This window comes from Gekko japonicus, unplaced genomic scaffold, assembly GCF_001447785.1.
Source record: "Gekko japonicus isolate JY-2015 unplaced genomic scaffold, Gekko_japonicus_V1.1 scaffold846, whole genome shotgun sequence".
In the NCBI taxonomy this organism is placed as follows: domain Eukaryota; kingdom Metazoa; phylum Chordata; class Lepidosauria; order Squamata; family Gekkonidae; genus Gekko; species Gekko japonicus.
Window position 1 is genome coordinate 593,827 of NW_015164696.1, and position 18,159 is coordinate 611,985.

At 47.7% G+C, this 18,159-nt stretch overlaps 1 protein-coding gene and 1 non-coding gene across 2 annotated transcripts in view; both read right to left on the bottom strand.

Moving 5' to 3' along the window:
- Nucleotides 1-18,159, bottom strand: part of RARA (retinoic acid receptor, alpha) — a 236,844-nt gene that overhangs the window by 80,945 nt on the left and 137,740 nt on the right. The gene's annotated exons all lie outside the window — the stretch shown is intronic.
- TRNAE-UUC lies at nt 5,846-5,917 on the bottom strand. The gene has a single exon. It is a non-coding gene; the product is annotated as a tRNA-Glu (tRNA).

Here is an 18,159-nt window from a genome sequence, read left to right on the forward strand (position 1 = left end):
CTGGAGAGAGGTATCTGAGGCTTCAATAGCTGTGTCTAGAAAACTGTGGAAACAATATATTTCATTTTTTAAAAAAGTCTAGTATTTTGTAAAAAGAAAAGACCCTGAAGAACCCACTCCTCAAACTGAGTCCTTGCTATCTATTGCTGATTTCCCTTGGTATCAACACACACACACACACACACAGAGAGAGAGGCTGTTCACATATGTATATATAGAAAGATTAAAGGCTTGGTGTACTATTTAGTTAATTGGATTTGGTCAGAGACCTTATCACAACACACACACACACACAGAGAGAGAGAGAGGCTGTTCACATATGTATATATAGAAAGATTAAAGGCTTGGTGTACTATTTAGTTAATTGGATTTGGTCAGAGACCTTATCAAGAGTCAGGAGCGGCTCTGTCAGCTTGCTGTGTTTTGGGTGGCGGGGGGGGGAGATGGTGGCAGAACTATATTTTCCTGGGCTTCTCTCCAGAACTACTAGATCAAATTTACAAAATAAGAACACAAGTATCCCCCTTCCCAATTGCCGGCCAGAAACTGTGGTTTAACATCTGGGGGGGACGACAGGCCGAGGACCAGTGTACCCCATTGGGGAATGGGGGGGGGGAAGCAGAATGCAAACGTTTATAAGGAACATAGATAAATTAGAAATTACGTTTGCACCAAGACACAAAAATGTTTTTCCAAGTGGTAAGTTACAGAGGGGTCTCCAGCCTTAAGAGAATTTTGCACGCTGGGGTTCTGAATGTTCTGGCACTCCTGGGGGGGGGGGGAGAAAATCCTCTCCTGCACCCAAACAGAAAAGTCATATGCACCCTCTCCCACTACCGAATTAAAACAGATTCAACAACATGTTCCAATTAATGGGAGAAGCCAATGGTTCTCGCCAAGAACCTGAAAACATTCAGAGCACCAAGTGGAGGGGAAAGTCCAGTGCCTTGAAAAGACAGGGTTCCCTCCAAAGGGGAACCCTCCAAAGCAGATTTCGCCATCCAAAGGACGCCCGCCACACACAAACCTCCACTCCTGGGGCAAGAAGCAAAGAGCCCCCCCAAATCTGATAACCGCAACAGAAAAACATCGACCGAGCCAGGCTGCCCCAGCGGGAGACCCCGTTCCCACTGCCGCCGCTGCCCCATCACAGCACAGCGCCTGGTTTTTCTTAATAAGGCCACATCAAAAAGCCGCGGGTGACAGGAGAAGAGGGCGACACCCCAGCCGGCCCGAGCCAAGAGAGATCTCGTTATACGTACAGTGGTTGGAACTGTTCCAGTGCTGGTTACGGAGCGGGGTCCCGTAGGGGTTGGGGTTCCCGGCGCCTTTGTCCTGAATCAAGCAGGCACGGTTCTGGTTGTAAAAATCCATCATGAAGAAGGGGTTAGGGCTGCTGTTTAAACCGGCTACATCCACACTTTCGTACATCTTCTCCAGGCAGAACAAGAGGGCAAGGAGTGTGCGGAGGGGGTGCTGGGGGATGGGAAAGAGGGAAGTGTGTGTGTGTGTGTGTTGGGGGGGGGAATGAAGGTTTACGGAGGACCGAAGAGCCAAATCCTACAACAGCAGCGAATCCAGGGGGACAAGGGATGGTTCGGTTGGTTGTTTTCTGATTTCTCTCAATCCCTAGTGGGGAGGTATGCAGGGAATCCAGAAGCAGCCGGGGGAATCCGCCAAACAGGCCGGGTTGGCCACCAGTGTTTTTGTGCAAAGTTTTTAGAAAAATAAAACCAATCCCAGAGACAATACTGAAGTCTTCAATTTCTTCAGGCTTCTATTCCAGGCAGATCCCTGGGGGGACATGCCGGCCAATCCTGGGCTGAGAGACTTCTCCCATTTCAAGACCAAAATATATATTTATAAATCCCAAAAAAGAGAGAGAATTCTTATAAAAAAATAACACACAAACCACGCCAGTCTTCCCACCAGCAGAATTATTCGGAAGGTTCCCTGACGTTAGACAATGTTCTGATCGCATTTCCGCCTTCTGTCCAGTTCCACGATTTCTCCCTCCTCCTCCTCCTCCCAATCTAGGCAAGGAGAGAGGAGTACAAGTATTCTTCTGTAAGCGACTCCCTCCAGGAAAAGGGGGGAAAAAAGATTTTTAAAAAGTTTGGGGGGGGGATAAGTAAAGCTTCCGGCTACAATTCAAATGCTTTTCCTGTCTGGCAAAGGGTTGGGATGAAATGCACGAGAGCAGTGTCCTCCCTGGGTTCTCAGATGTACATTTCTTTAAAAAAGGCAGAACAAAAGCCATGTCTTCTGACCACAGAAAGAAGGGGGAGAAAGAGGGGTTTGGAAAGGGGGGGAAGAGAATGAAACGTACAAATGTGTTGTCAGAGACTCGGAGCCGGGGAAGACGCCAAAGGCCTGGAACCCTGGAGCCTCCTTGGATGCAGAAGGATTTCTCCCCGGCTGCCTCCCCTCTCCTCTCCTCTCCTCTCCCCGGGAAGAGAGGCCGCCTGTGTGCACGTGCGCGGCGGGGGCGCGCGTGAGTGAGTGAGTGTGTGTGCGTGTGATGCACAGGGCTGATAGATTAAAGGCAGCGCAGAAAATCTTTCCTGACACGGAAAGTCGGCTCTCCGCCGGCTTAACTCTTTCCTTACCTGCCGCCGCTTGTATCTTGCGCAGCCCCGACCGAACTGCGGAAGCGCACAGGAGTATGGAGGGGAAGGAGGGGGGGCTGGAAGGGAGCGAAATTAATGAATGAAAGAAAGGAAGGGGAGGAGGAATGGGGAAGGAGGGGAAACCGACAGGGAGAGGGGGGAGAGGGAGGAGGAGGAGGGGTGTGTGGAGAGAACGCCTCTCTCACCGCTGCCTCCCGCTACAAAGCGGCAGCCTCTGCACCGTCATCCCTGGGCGAGGAGCGCGCGATGGTGGCGCCCCCCCCCCCACATGTCCCCCCAAGCTGCAAGGACCCCCAGCCAGGGCAGCCCTCCTCGCCGGCATCACCCCTCTCCGCCAGGCAGCTTTCGGCTGCTCCTCCGGCCGCCCCTCATTTGCGTAATGCTATGCAGCTGAACTCCGCCTGAACCCTCCTCGCAAAAAAGCTTCACCTCCAAATGACCCCCTCCCAGGCCTTCTCCGGGCTGCTGACATCACAGGGGCCCTCCCCCCTCCTCCCCCCCCCTGCCCGCCAAGGGCCGCCGCCGCCGCCGCCACGGGACCCACCGGACGAGGGGGGGCAGGGGATCCCCCACCGGAGGGCAGGCTGGCGCGAAAGATGCCCCTCCACAAACACGCACGTTGGCAAGGGAGAGAAGACGGCGGAGGAGAGGGATGGCAGGTTCCCCCCTGGCCACCGGCAGGGGGGGGGAGGGGTTGCCAGATCCAGGTTGGGAAACTCCCGGGGATTTGGGGATCCAGCCTGTGGAGGACATGGAAACTCAGTGGGGTACAGTGTCCCAGAGTTCAACCCCTCCCCCCCAAAAAAGCATCCCTTTTCTCCAGGGGAACTGGTCCCTGTAGTCTGGAAGTGATTTGTAATCACCGGAACCAATGACAGAAAATCAAGGTACACATACACACGCACACAAATTCAAAGGGCACGGGTTCTAATGCTGGCTGAATCATTGCACCTGCGAGATGACCAGGGTGTGTGTGCTTGTGTGTGTGTGCGCAGAAACTAGAGAATGCTTTGGGAGAAGGCGTGGGTCAGATGTTCGAAACATTTCTAATGCTCACTTTGGGTTTGGCCAGAAAGGTGGGTGCAGGGGTTAAGAGTGTCAGACTCGTATCAGGGAGACCTGGGTTTGAATCCCACACTCGCAGCATGGAAGCTCACTGGGTGACCTCGGGCCAGTCACATTCTCTCGGCCTAACCTACCTCACAGGGTTGTTGTGAGGATCAAATGGAGGTGAGGGGAACAATGTAAAGTGCTTCGGGTCCCCGATGAGGAGAAAGGGGTGTGTGTACAAATAAACAGAAAATACCTGGCCAGCCAATATTTGAAATGCAGGATGTGGACTTGCCAGGCACACGTAATTCCTCATCAGGCTGGTGTTTGAAAGGGGGGGGGAGAAACAGAAGTAGAGTTTTACTCAACTCTCTCCTAATTTACATACAGGAAAGATGCAGAGTTCATAAAATGATTTGGATGCGTTCAAACCACTTAACGGGTGTCGACATAAATTTCTGTGATCCTGACATGTAAAGGTAAAGGCTTCCCTTGCTCACTCCATCATGCGGCATTCGGGTCTTGAACTGCTGAACTACTGATCTTCCAGTCTGCAGTTTAGCGTCTTAACCACTGGAGCCACCGCAGCCCTCTGATCCCGACAACTGCCCTGTAAAGTAGACCAGCCTTATCATCCTTAGAGAAGAGAAGAGAATGGGTGCTGGCGTTTGCCTCAAGCCACCTAGTGGATCTGCAGCTGTCCAAAGATTAAAACTGGGGACTTTGCACTCAACCATTAGCTTAGCTATTCTGCTATCTCCACTCAAAAAGGAGAATCAAAGAAGAGAAACTGACCAAAGAGGAGGATCTGCTTGCTAGAGGGCAAGGTAAAAAAAATAGGGATCTCCAATACAGAATCAAGTAACATCCACAGAACCCTAGTTCTCATTTAAAAGAAGAGCAAAGTTTCGAGTCCATGCGGCTCTGGGGGGGGAATTGCAGAGACAGATTTGCTACTAACACATCCAGGGCTGATTCCAGCACAATTTTCTGCCTCCACAGAGTAACATCCAGTAGATCGGGGTCTCCAACCTTTTTGAGCCTGCAGCCACAAAATGGCTGCCATGGGAGGCGGAGCCAGCCACAAAATGATGGCTGCGGCTTAAACTTCAGTCACACGATGTAGATCGTGCTGTGGTGGCAGCTGCTGCCAAAGTAACATTTTTAAAAATCTGCACAGCCAATTGGATCTCCAAAACTCTGCCTGGCCCCACCCACTTCCTCAAAACACTTGGTGGGTGACAGAAAAGGTGTCAACAGGCACCACACTGTGGACTCCTGCTGGGGGACACACACACATGCAACAAGTGTTATAGTGGGTTCTTATTAGGCTGGGCTGTGCATTCCCAGCACTTCCATGCTAAGGCAGAACTGGATACTGGTCATGATTTAATCTGCATTTTAAAGGTCTCCAGGGTCCTGCATACCCCTTGCCCCTCTCTTACAGATAACAGAAGTACAATATATGTTTTCAAATTTATTCAATTTATACCCCGTCCTCCCCACCAAGATGGGCTCAGGGCGGCTTACATTAAATGCACAAAAATATAGTTAAAACATACAGCAATTATTCATTTTCCTAAAGTGCCAGATCAATTAAAGTGCAAGAGCAAAATTCTCACACGGGCTCAGTTTGATCGACTAATTTATGTGGCGAGCCAGGCTGAAGGTGGTAACGTCAGGGCACAGGGTCACTCCTCGATGTTTAAGGCGGCTCCTAATTGAAGGCCTGGTGGAAGAGCTCTGTCTTACAGGCCCTGCGGAACTGTGAAAGATCCTGCAGGGCCTTGATCTCCTCCTCCGGGAGTCAGTACCGAGCCACCACCGAGAAGGCCCTGACCCTGGCTGTCGCCAACCTGACATCCTTGTGGCCTGGGAGAGCCAACCAATTTTGGGCCCTTGAACGCAGTGCTCTCTGGGGAACATATGGGGAAAAGCGGTCCCCCAGGTATAATTCTGCACAATAAAACTATGCAAGGTAAAGAAACATATAATGTGCTTAATTTGCCCAATTCAGACAAGCCTTCTGTCACATGACCACACAAAGCTGCCTGATACTGAGTCAGACCCTTGGTCCATCAAGGTCAGTACTGTCTACTCAGACTAGCAGTGGCTCTCCAGGGTCTCAGGCAGAGGCCTTTCACCTCCCACCTGGTCCTTTTAACCGGAGACACCTGGGATTGAACCTGGGACCTTCTGCATGAAAAACAGAGGCTCTTCCACTGAGCCACAGCCCCTCCTAGCTTTTTTTTTGGCACAGCTGTGTATAATCCACATGGATCTTGCAGCACAGGCATGATCAGCCAGGAATCTCCCCACCACCACCTAATTCCTGCAAAAACAATTATGTTGCATTCCAATGACAGCACGTGTTTTCATAAATATTCTTTCATGGGATTGCAAATGAATGCTAGAAGCTCGAGTGGTTCGGCTTCTGAAATTAATAGGCTCTTTACTCTGTGTTTCCTTACTGCCACAGCTTTAATCTCTCAGCTTCTGCAGGCAGTTTCACAGAATCCCAGGTTTACAACTTCCCTAACTGTTGTCACACAAGCCTCCTTGCATTTACTTTTTGCAAGACATAACCTTAACGCATTTCATCCATGTAACCCAGAGAACAGTGTGACAGCCAACTGCCCAGTTCTAGCTTTCTAACAAGAGAATTTGGGTTCTTAGATGGTACACATGAAAAAACAAAGCCTATTTGGTGTAGTGGTTAAGAGCGGTAGGACGCTAATCATGAAAAACGGGTTTGATTCCCCACTCCTCCAAATGCAGTCAGCTGGATGACCTTGGGTCACTCACAGTTCTCTCAGAGCTGTTCTCTCCAGAGCAGTTCTCTCAGAGCTCTCTCAACCCCACCTACATCAGTGGGTGTCTGTTGTGGGGAGAGGAAGGGAAAGGAGATTGTAGGCTGCTCCGAGACTCCGAGTAAAGGGCGGGGTATGACTCCAACTCTCCTTCTTCTTCAATACCTTGGAAAGCAAACCATTCAAAGGGTTGCCAACTCTAGGCTGGGAACTTTTTGGAGATTGGTGGGTACAGCCTGGGTAGAGTACTCGTAAGTATGCAAGGACTTCCAGTGAAAAACAATAACAGTCATTCACTTAACACTGGAGATAAGATGCTGTCTCTCTGCCAGGCCGTTCTTAAAGCTAAACACTCTCCGTTCGGCCGTCTGACTTCTAATGGAGTCAGACAGCCGAACGGAGAGTGTTTACCTTTAAGAACGGCCTGGCAGAGAAACAGCATCTTATCTCCCGGGTAGAGTACTCAGCAGAGTATAATGCCAAAGAGTCCACCTTCCAAATCCAACCTCCAAAGCAGCCATTTTCTCCAAGGGAACTGATCTCTGTGATCTTTATGTTAATGCTAAATTCCTTTCAACTGGCTCTAACCATTTCACTCTATATAGGGGGGGTCTCTCCAAGGGAATGGATTTCTGTCATCTGGAGATCAGCTGCAATTCTGGGAGGTCTCCAGGCCCCACCTGGAGGTTGACAACACTGATTTCCAGATGACTCAAGCAAGCGGGCCAGGCCTCATGCTACAGGGAACAGCAATCTGACCGTCCTCCCCAAGAACCTGCCCTACCCTACCAGGATGATTAGCAAACCTGACCTGAGCAATTAGTTTCTAATAGTAAACAGTATCAGGACCCAAGCCGGAATTATAACATCTACCTGCAAAGTGTTCACAGAGGTACCCATCTAACACCTGAAAATTCAAACAAATAGCCATCCTTCCACAACCCCGTAAACAAGTGTACAAGATACACACCAGTGCAAATTCAGCACATCTGCAGAATTCTAGCTTTCTAGCAAGAGAATCTGGGTTCTTAGACGGTACACATGAACAAACAAAACTATCCTCTACAGATAGTTCCAGGTGGGCAGCCGTGCTGGTCTGAAGCAGTAGTACAAATTTAGAGTCCAGTGGCACCTTTAAGACCAACAAAAGTTTATTTTGGACTCTAAATTTGTTCTTCTGTCTTCTACAGAGTCGTACCACAGGTCTATCGAGGTCAAACCTGTCTACTTTGACTGGCAAGGGCTCTTCAAGATTTCAGGTGGAAGTACTATCCAAAACCCTTTAACCAGGACATGCTGGGGTTTGAACCTGGGACCTTTTGTATACAAAGCAGGTGCTTTACCACTGAGTCACAGCCCCACCATCAGACTTTCTTGCATAAATCACACACAAGTACATGAGCCTATATCTGTCTTTGTATTTCTGTGCAAATAGGGAAGGGGAGGAAGTCAGGATGCCAGCCTCCGGGGGGGGGGGGGACGACCCCGGAATTACAGCTCATCTGCAGACTACAGAGATCAGTTCCTCTGGAGAAAATGGCTGCTTTGGAGGGTGGGCTCTACAGCATTGTATCCCACTGTGGTCCCTGTCCTTCCATCCCCAAACCTCCAGGAGTTTCCCAACCCGGATGTGGCAACCCTACCCCCTCATCTCCCGCCAGTGGCCAGGGGGACCTGGCAACCCTAGGGAGAAGCCAAATGCCTGCGACATCCTAGAGGCAAGCTATATTTTCCCGCCATCTTGGAATGTGTATTGTTTTTATCTGTTAATATGTTTTCAGTATCTTAATTGTTGGGTTATTTAAAATTAACCATTTATTGTATTTATTTCTATTGTAAGCCGCCCTGAGCCCTGTTTGCAGGGAGGTGCGGCCTAATAAACCCAACTTAAATAAATAAATAAATAAATAAAGAAGAAATCTATGGCAAGGTGTTGAATGATCCACCACTGCTCTGGTGAAACGAATCTAAAGAATTGCACATATCTGGGAAACAACCAATGGCATATGCAAAGGTTAATCGTTTTTTGGTTTTTTTATTACAACCAGGGAACAACCCACAAAACCAGAACAAGAGCATGTGCAGGATGCATTTCTCTGCCCAATAACACAGATGACACCCATGTATCACGGCCCAGAGGGAAAGCTACCCAAGTTCACGCAAACCCGACCCACAGCCTATAACCTCTCTATAAATTCAGCACTGTTGGGTGGGGGAGGCGTTTGCCTGTCCTGTCCGAAATCAGATTGGGAGGGGGGGCACACACAGAAACCACACTTTGCTACTGTTTTCAAACAACATCTAAAAGTCAGGACACCGAGAGGGGAAGCCAGAAAATAAAACTCTCTCCTCCACATCCGATAAGGAATCTCCTCAGGGCCTTTTGTCAAGAAGCGCTTGATAAACGCTTTTATAACACCCTGAACGCGCACAAGACACACGCACCGTCTTTCGGCCCCTCAAGGCCTGAGATCTCTGGCATAAGAGGGGTATCATAAAGAAGAAAGGAGAGATTCACACCACACACACACTCACACACACACTCCTGGCCCCAATCTCCTTTCAAGGGAGAAAGGCTTGTGTGAGATATACAACCGGACAATGGGGAGAAGGGATTGTTTATGGTGAGGGCTGTTTAGAAACTGCGGGGGGGGGGGCATCTTCTCTCTACCTCCCTCTTGCCCAGGACAATGCCGTTCTGGTCAAACAGTAACAGGTAAATAAATAGAGGACAATTGAAGCCTTTGAAAGGACGGGAATTATTTCCCATCCCCTCTTCAAATCTTTAAGAAGGTGGTAAGGTCAGAGAGCATCCCCCCCCCCCATTTGCACCCTCTCTCCCCACGTAAAGATAGATCAAGACGGGTAGCCCTGGTAATCTGTCCATAGCAGTAGAAAAGAGCAAGAGTCCAGGAGCACCTTAAAAGACTAACAAAATCTGTGGCTCACTGCTTCACGAAAGCACACCCCCTGGCACAAATTTTGTTAGTCTTCAAGGAGCTACTGGACTCTCCCCACAGGAAATCATGCTAAAACCTTCCCCCCCCCCCAGCTTTCAGTTTTTTGCTCCTGGATTTGCTGAAGAGCCTACATACTCACCCATCCCTTAAAACAAGTGCTCCCTCTCTCTCCTTTCTTGAAAAGAGTCCAGGTGGTTCTCCTGGACCTTGAATGCAGAACAGATCATTAATTTCAGATCAAGGAATCAACCAGTGTTCACAGGGGGACGCAGGGTTTCCCCCTCCCTGTTCAGTAAGCCCATTTATTAATTGCTTTAATGGCTTTTCTTAGGAGTCAAAGGAAAGAGGAAGCAGAAATATAAGGTCCTTCGAAACACTTCTCTTATTTTCTTAAATGGGTGCTTCAAGTGAAAAAAGGAGATCCGAAGCGCAAATACAATACGCTAATCCCGCAACTTCTATTAAACCATGTACCAAAAAAAAGAAGAAAGGATAGACTAATAAAACTGATCACATTAATCAAATTAACGATAATCACATGAGATTCTACAATGCGATTTGGAAATCTATTATACCAGTATATTAAAAAAAGGTTTTTAGCAGCCGTAAAAACGTCGTTACTCGAAACCCTTAATGTCGACAATTAAAATATATCAATTTGTTCATTTCCATCACAAATTCTGTTTGAGCCATGAAATAATTGGCTGTTACACATACACAGACCCCACATCCATCACCGCAGAGCTGTTTTTCCAGAAGCAAGGACTGTTCTTTCGAACCCACACGCTGTTTTTGTGTCCCTGGGCCTAATAAAATGCATTACAGAGCTTTTGTCTGGTGGTGGCTCTTTGAACTAACATAGCTACCCCCAGTCCCCCTCTGCTCCTTTACAATTTACGTCAACATGGGGAGAAGAGGGCCTCCCCCAGCCACTCCCAGGACAACCCTGTCCCTTACAGAGCCAAAGCTCAGGTCCTCTCTAAAAGCAAAAGATATCTTTGCAAAATTTCATTGAATGCAATCTTTTGGGGAGGGGGAATTTGTGAACAGTCCAGAAGCAATGCTAAAGGGAACCTCCATATCCAGGGGCAGTCAAGCTTTGAGCAGACAGTGCAATTAGGTACCCTTCAGGGGAAGGCCTTGACCTTCTAAGTCACTGGTGTCGAACTCATTTGTTATGAGGGCTGGATCTGACATAAATGAGACCTTGGTGGGCCAGGCTTTGTGTGTCATAAAATGTAATGCCGGGTAGCAGAGATATAAACTTTCTAAAGGACACAAACACAAAGATTTTTTTTACTTAAAATAAAAACATGCTTAAAACATTAGCTCTGTAAGCTGCAAACCTAATTTTGATTTATTGACATTCACCACAGAAATCTCATGCTCAGAGTTCTGAGTCTAAGACGCAGGTGAAAACATGAAATGGCTGAGCGATTAAGAGAGTCTGGTGAAGCAAGTTATGATGCAGCAGCAGCAGAACTTGAAGCAGGAGATGGCCAGTTCCACTGTGGGCCTGATCCAGCCCCTGGGGCACATGTTTGAGACCCCTGTTCTAAGTCCTCTTGGTTGCTCGCTGCGCATTCCAAGACGCCGGTGTTAATGGACCACTGGTCTGATCCAACAGGGCTGCTGCTCTTGTGGTCTTATATTAAGGTGCTTACCCTTAAATAACCTTGACAGAAGCCGCTTGGTGGAATTTCTATGAATGGCGCTCAAGGCCAGCTACCTGGGTGCCAGTTGGTGGTGCTAAATTAAAGGGATAAAAAGGACATGTGCCCATCTGTACACAGAGCGGATCCTTCAAAAAGGAGAGAGTCTTGCTTCCCTGCCAGGATTTAAAAAACACTAAAGTTGGGCAGAATTGCATTTATTATTTTAAGGGAGGTTGAATTTCAGGCCTGCCTCCCACCCCTCCAAAGCTGGCAGCATATATGTGCATGTGTATGCCTGCTCAAGAGAAAAAAAGCTCGGTGAGGCCTGTTTAAATAATAATAGAAAGGCAGAGGCTCTGCTTAGCCAGCAGCTTTTTCAACAAAAGCGTCTGTACTTCCTGTAGGGAACATGACAAATGCCCTGTTTGGACTCATTTAGCAAAAGACTGTGATGAAAACAGGGGGGGGGGGAGAGAAAAGAAAAAGAGCATAAGAAAGAAAGGAAAAAGCGTTTAGTCCTAGCGAGAGTGGAAAAAGAGAAAGCTTATGTATGGGGGGGGGGAGAAAAGAGGAAAGCGGAGATATGTATGATAAGAAGGTGATTTTTAAAAAGTAAACAGAAAGGGAGAAAAGAGGAGGGAGAACAGGAGAAAGTGGACAAGAACAGCGGAAGTTGACAGGACTTACAAAAGTAAGAATCTTATGATAAGGGAGGGAAGGAAGGAATTATTCCTAAGCAGGATGGGAGAACAGAAGGGGGAGAAGGAGAAATGGTGGGGAAGGATGCTAAAAAAAAATTAGCTGCTCATCTTGTCATTCAGTCGATGGACACAGTACAACCCAGGCTGAGCGACCGGGAGTTTTATCTGATGGCGCTTGGGCCGCTGCATTCCCTATCTATCTATTAACAGCTGGGCCGAAGCAAAAAGAACAGGGGAAGGACCTCTAGCCCCAACAGATAACATAAGCCTGCCGTTGGCCATCCTGCCCACAAAAGTGGCCATGGAGGGGGGGCACTGAGGTGGTGCCAGGCCTAGGCTATGCCAGGGGGCAGTGGGCTGTATGTTTTGCTTACTTCATTTCCAGCCTGCCTTTCTCCCTCAGACTCTCCCTGTTCTTTTGGAGTCTACTTTTATTTTTCTGTTTTCATTAGTCCACCCATGTGTTGGACTTCCAAAGCAGAAGCCCACATTCAGGGTCTTTTCACACTTAAAGCCAGCCTGGTGTAGTGGTTAAAGTGTCAGGCTAGGATCTGGGTAGACACAGGGTTCAAATCTCCCACTCTGCCATGGAAGCTCACTGGGTGACCTTGGGCCAGTCACACACACTCAGCCTAACCTACCTCGCAGGGTTGTTGTGAGGATTAAACAGAGGAGAGGAGAAGGATGAAAGCCGGTCTGCGTCCCCGTCGGGGAGAAAAGCAGGATTCAAGTAAAGTAAATAAAGTATAAAATAAATTAAAAATAATACATGAATAAAAGGTGTAAATGTAATTTCCCCTTTTGACCCTTTTTATTCTGTATCCTTTAAGTGGTAAAAAATAAAAAATATATAAAAAAGTAAAAGGTGTAAATGGGTGAGTTGCCCATTGGTAGCTTAAAGGGGTTTTAGACAAAATCCAGATAGACACTGGTGATCAACAATCCAAATGAGTAAGGCGGGGTGAGACACTGAAAATGCAGAATGTAAATCACACACAGGGTGGTATCATCTTTCCCATGGTGAGAAATCAGCATTGGAAGGATCCTCTCCTCTGCCCCCCGCCCCCCAATATCAGGACTTCATCAAATCAAAGACTTTGGAGCTTGGGTGATTCTGACAAAAATGGAATATTATTCGAAATTGAGACATCAGTTGAGCGACGCCACAAATCTCAAGTCCATTAATAAGGATCCCACTTCAGATAACACAATTTCTAAACATAAATTGTATCTTCGGGACACAATGGCACATTGATAAACACTTTTTAAAGTTAAGGACTTCCTGAGAAGTCCTGCGTTTTATTTGTTGCTATATATGAAGCACATTTTCCTTGACCAGGCAGATAGGTTAAGACAGATAGTGGTGTTACGTCTGTCTAGCAGTAGAAAAGAGAAAGAGTTCAGTAGCACCTTAAAGACTAACTAAATTCATCACAGGGCATGAGCTTTTGTGAGTCATTACTCACTTCTTCAGATACTTAGGCAGGCCCACCACACCAGGTTCTGGATTGGTGCTGGAATATTTAGCACAGCATATTGATTTTCCCCCCCTGAAAACATTTCTCATCCAAAAGGAATCTCCAACATCTGTGATACTAAAAAGAAATTATTCAAAGAGCGGAAAGACTATGTAGAGGCGACAACTTCTATTTCATAGCCCCCAACAACTGTTTTGAAGAAGTTGTATTAATGCTACACCCTGATCTGGATGCCCCAGACTAGCCTCGTCTCATCAGATCTTGCAAGATGGGAGACCACCAAGGAAGGCCAGGGTTGCTATGCAGGCAATGGCAAACCACCTTTAAACATGTTCTAACCCGAATCTCCAACATCTGTGATACTAAAAAGAAATTATTCAAAGAGCGGAAAGACTATGTAGAGGCGACAACTTCTATTTCATAGCCCCCAACAACTGTTTTGAAGAAGTTGTATTAATGCTACACCCTGATCTGGATGGCCCAGACTAGCCTCGTCTCATCAGATCTTGCAAGATGGGAGACCACCAAGGAAGGCCAGGGTTGCTATGCAGGCAATGGCAAACCACCTTTAAACATCTCTTGTCTTGAAAACCCTACTGGATCGCCATAGATTGCCATTTGACCAGGGAAGGCGGGGGGGGGGGGGGGGGTGGGGGGGAGGAATTGTCAATACAGATTTCACCGCAACTTTTAGTACTTCACATTGCAATACATGGATTTATATTTTCTTTCTTTCTTGTTGTTTACCAGCTGGAAACCAGGGCAAAGATCTTCCATTCCTTATTTTCCTGTCTTTTCAAGGAAAGTGCCCCTCAGTGAACATTTTTTATTTAATTCATTTATTCTCCATCTTTCTCCCCAACAGGGAGCCAAAGTACTTTACATCATTTTCCTTTCTTTCATTCTATCCTCACAACAACCCTGTGAGGTAGGTTAGGCTGAGGGCGGGTGACTGGCCCAAGGTCACCCAGCAAGCTTCTGCAGCAGAGTGGGGAATCAGACACAGTTCTCCTAGTTCCTAGTGTGACACTAACTATTACACCAAGGTAACTCACATGAGCGCCTTCCAGGTCGGGGAACATATTTTTGGCAACCCAGATTGTCATTACTAGGTACTTCTGTGGCCTTTGAGCATGTAACCACAACAGCTCTCCACTACCTGCTACATGATGCACAGAGAGCAGCACAAAGAAGTGGGAATGACAGAAAAGGGTAGAAAGGATAGCATCTGACTGCAGGAACAAGATAACGTGCCCTTTTTTTCCTTTTAAAAAAATCTGTCCCTGCAAGAAGAAAACTAGCACTGCAAAGAACAGCCCTGATGTGCTACCTTTTTAAAGTACAGGGAGATTGTTGGGGGGTGGGTTTAACATCGGGCAAACGTGATCCTACTCCTGCATCCTGAAACAGTATAATCGTGTCTGCCACGGCATCCTACAGCTTGGGAGAGTCGCAGCCACAACACGCAAGAAGCTGACTGCTCCGCAGTTACAGCTGCCCTTCTGGCAAGCATTCCCTCACAAATGGCTGATTTCCACTCACTGCTCGAAAGACCTGGTGAAAGTTGATGAACGGCGGAGACCGCTGTCAGTCTGGAGAATGGAGAAGAAAATGCAAACCCCTCCTAGCAGCAAGGCAGAAAGGATAACCCTTTGACATTCATCTTTCAGCCTTCTTGAATACATAAATAAGGAAAAGTGTTACATAAACAACAGCACTTTGGTATCAGAAAATTTCTCACACAGGGCCATTTTTCGCACTTCAGCCTAACAAACCTTTAATGCCCTTCAAAGGCATTTTTCACACTTGACCAGAAAAGCTCTTTTCAGTCTCACACACACAATGTGCACACACGCACACACAAACCAGAAGTCACAATGTTTTAAAACCAGACGTACATGCTGGCCATTGAAGAAATCAACAGTCACGTTACGCCTGCAAGAAAGACAAGGAACCACTCCAGCGTTGCTTGCGAAAGCCGCTCCGCACCTGAGCTGTGTTCACTGCACCAGAAGTGAAAACCGGGTCAAAGCAGGCACCTGCGTCCTTTCTCTTAAACTGCTTGCTTATGTGAATGCTGCCAGGGGGGGAAAGGCCTAGATCAGTGGTCCCCAACGTGGTGCCCATGGGCACAACAGCATGGTGCCCACCAATGCTCCCTCTAAGCTGTGGAGTCTTGTGAGCAAAAATTCTACTTTGTGAGCTCCTGGCATTAAAGGGGTGAGCCAGCGATTTGGCTACTGCATAAATTAGTTTGCTCCGGAGCCATCCTTCCTGAGCGAAGACAAAAATGTGTTAGCCGGAGGCTAAAAAACGGTGAGCTAGCTCACACTAGCACAGCTTAGAGCAGGGGTGTCGAACTCATTTGTTATGAGGGCCAGATCAGACATAAATGTCAATTTGTTGGGCCAGGCCATGTGTGTCATAAAACGTAATGCCAGGGAGCGGAGATATAAACTTTATAAAGGACACAAACAGAAAGGGTTTTTTTTTACTTAAAATAAAAACACGCTTAGAACATTAGTACTCTTGCAATATTTGGTTTATTTAAGAGTGTCTGATAACTGACACCCCTTGCTCTAAATTATTGCATCAGAATGTCTGTGCTGTTGCAATCTTATGCTGTTCAGGTGTGTATCTGTAAGCTGCAAAGCTATGATGAAGCAGCAGCAGTGGAACTGGAAGAAGAAGCAGAAGACAGGCAGAAAGAAGCAGAAGACAGGCAGGCCTGATAGAAGCCTTCCGGGGGGCCTGACCTGAGCCCCGGGCCGCATGTTTGACACCCCTTGCTTAGAGGGAACACCTTCCCTGGGGCCCGCCGAGTGTTTTTAGAAAGTGGATAGAGATGGGTGGGGCTTTTGCTCAGCATGGATTCTGATTGGCCACCGGAGATTTGATTGGCTCTGAAGGTTTTTGAAAGTGTTGCTTTGTCAGCAGCTACCGCCATGGCATAGCGCGTATGAAGGTCAGCTACGGGAGCCATTGGTGGCCAGCTCCGCCTCCCGTGGCAGCCATTCTGTGGCTGCGCCCATCATAGGTAAAGTTAAAGGTTTCCCCTGGCTCGAAAGCCAACCGAATCCGACTCTAGGGTTGCAGTGCTCATCTCCATTTCCAAGCCGAAGAGCCAGCGCTGTCCGAAGACGTTTCTGGGTCATGTGGCCAGCATGACTACTATATCGTAATCCCAAAGGTGTCTGCATGGCTCAAAAAGACTGGGGACCCCTGGCCTTGACAGCAGAGGAAAGAACTCTAGGACATTTTCACATGACGCACCCTGAACATAGGGGAAATCGACTCCGGCAGACACAAAGAGCGGGTAAATGGAAGTAATGCCCCTCGTTCTAGAAGAACCCCTCACTGTGAAGCAGCGCAGCGTCGCGGTTGAGAGTGCTGAACTAGGACCTAAAGCCCGCAATTCGAATCTCTGTTCCACCATGAAGCTTGCTGGGTGCACCTGAGCCAATCACTTTCTTTTAGCCAGACCCACCTCACAGGGTTGTTGCAGGGATAAAACGGGGGAGGGGGGGAGGAGGAAAGGAAGAAGAAGAAGAGGAGGAAGAGAAGATTAGATTTATACCTGGCCCTTCACTTGGAGTCGTAGAGCGGCTTACAAACTCCTTTCCCTTCCCCTCCCCACAACAGAACCTGTGAGGTGGGGCTGAGAGAGCTCTTTCCAGAACTGCCCTTGAGAGAACAACTCTGACATAACTATGGCTTGCCCAAGGTCATCCAGCAGCTGCAAGTGGAGGAGTGGGGAATCCAGCCCAGTTCTCCCAGATTAGAGTCCGCGCACTTAACCACTACAACCAAACTAAAGGAATCCTGGTACCCTGAGCATCTTGGAGGAAGGGTCGTGATAGCAGACAGATATTGGCGCTTGCCTTTTGTGCATGTGAAATGCAGCTTCAACTGTGTAAAGATAAAGATTGGGCACTGTGAAAATCTTTATGCCTGGGGAGAAGCTTTGGAGGGAAGCCCACTGCATTTGTACCTCCCCCCATGGTTAAAAGCAGAAAGAGCTACAAATGAAAAATTAATTCAGAGTTGTGAGTCTTCCACAGTGGGCAGAGAATTCAGTCTCTTGGGAATGCAGGGTTGTGGATGCATCACTTTTCAGTCCTTATGACGGGGAAACACTTTGCAGCACAAGAGCCAGCCTGGTGTACTGGTTAAGAGCAGTGGCCTCTAATCTGGAGACTTGGGTTTGATTCCCCACTCCTCCTCCACATGAAGCCCGCTGGTCAACCCTGGGCCAGTCACGTTCTCTCTCAGAACTCTTTTGGCCCGCACCTACCTCACAAGGTGCCTGTTGTGGGGAGAGGAAAGGAGGTGATTGTAAACTGTTCTGAGACTCCTTAAGGTAGAGAAAAGCAGGGTATAAAACCCTTCTCTTCGTCATGTACAGAGGATGCCTAATGAAATCTTAGAAGTCAGAGAAAGGGCTGAGAGGCTTTAAGATGGTTAGAGGCTGGGGTATCACTGCCCTTCCTATTCCATCTCCATGGCCTGGAGAAGATTTTTTTTTAATTATGCAAAGTAATCAAATATGCTTTTCATGCATAACTTATGCCATCCTTGCAAACAATGCTCCCTCTAAGCTGTGGAGTCTTGTGAGCAAAAATTCTTCTTTGTGAGCGACTGGCATTAAAGTTGTGAGGGAGCAATTTGGCTCCTGCATAAATCAGTTTGCTCTGTAGCCGTCCTTCCTGAGCTAAGACAAAAATGTGTGAGCCGGAGGCTAAAAAACTGTGAGCTAGCTCACACTGACTCACCTTAGAGCGAACACTGCTTGCAAATGTCCTATTCCATTAAAAAATTACTAGTCCACATACAAATACATCCAACATTTGTGGCCCATTGAAAGCCCTAAACTGA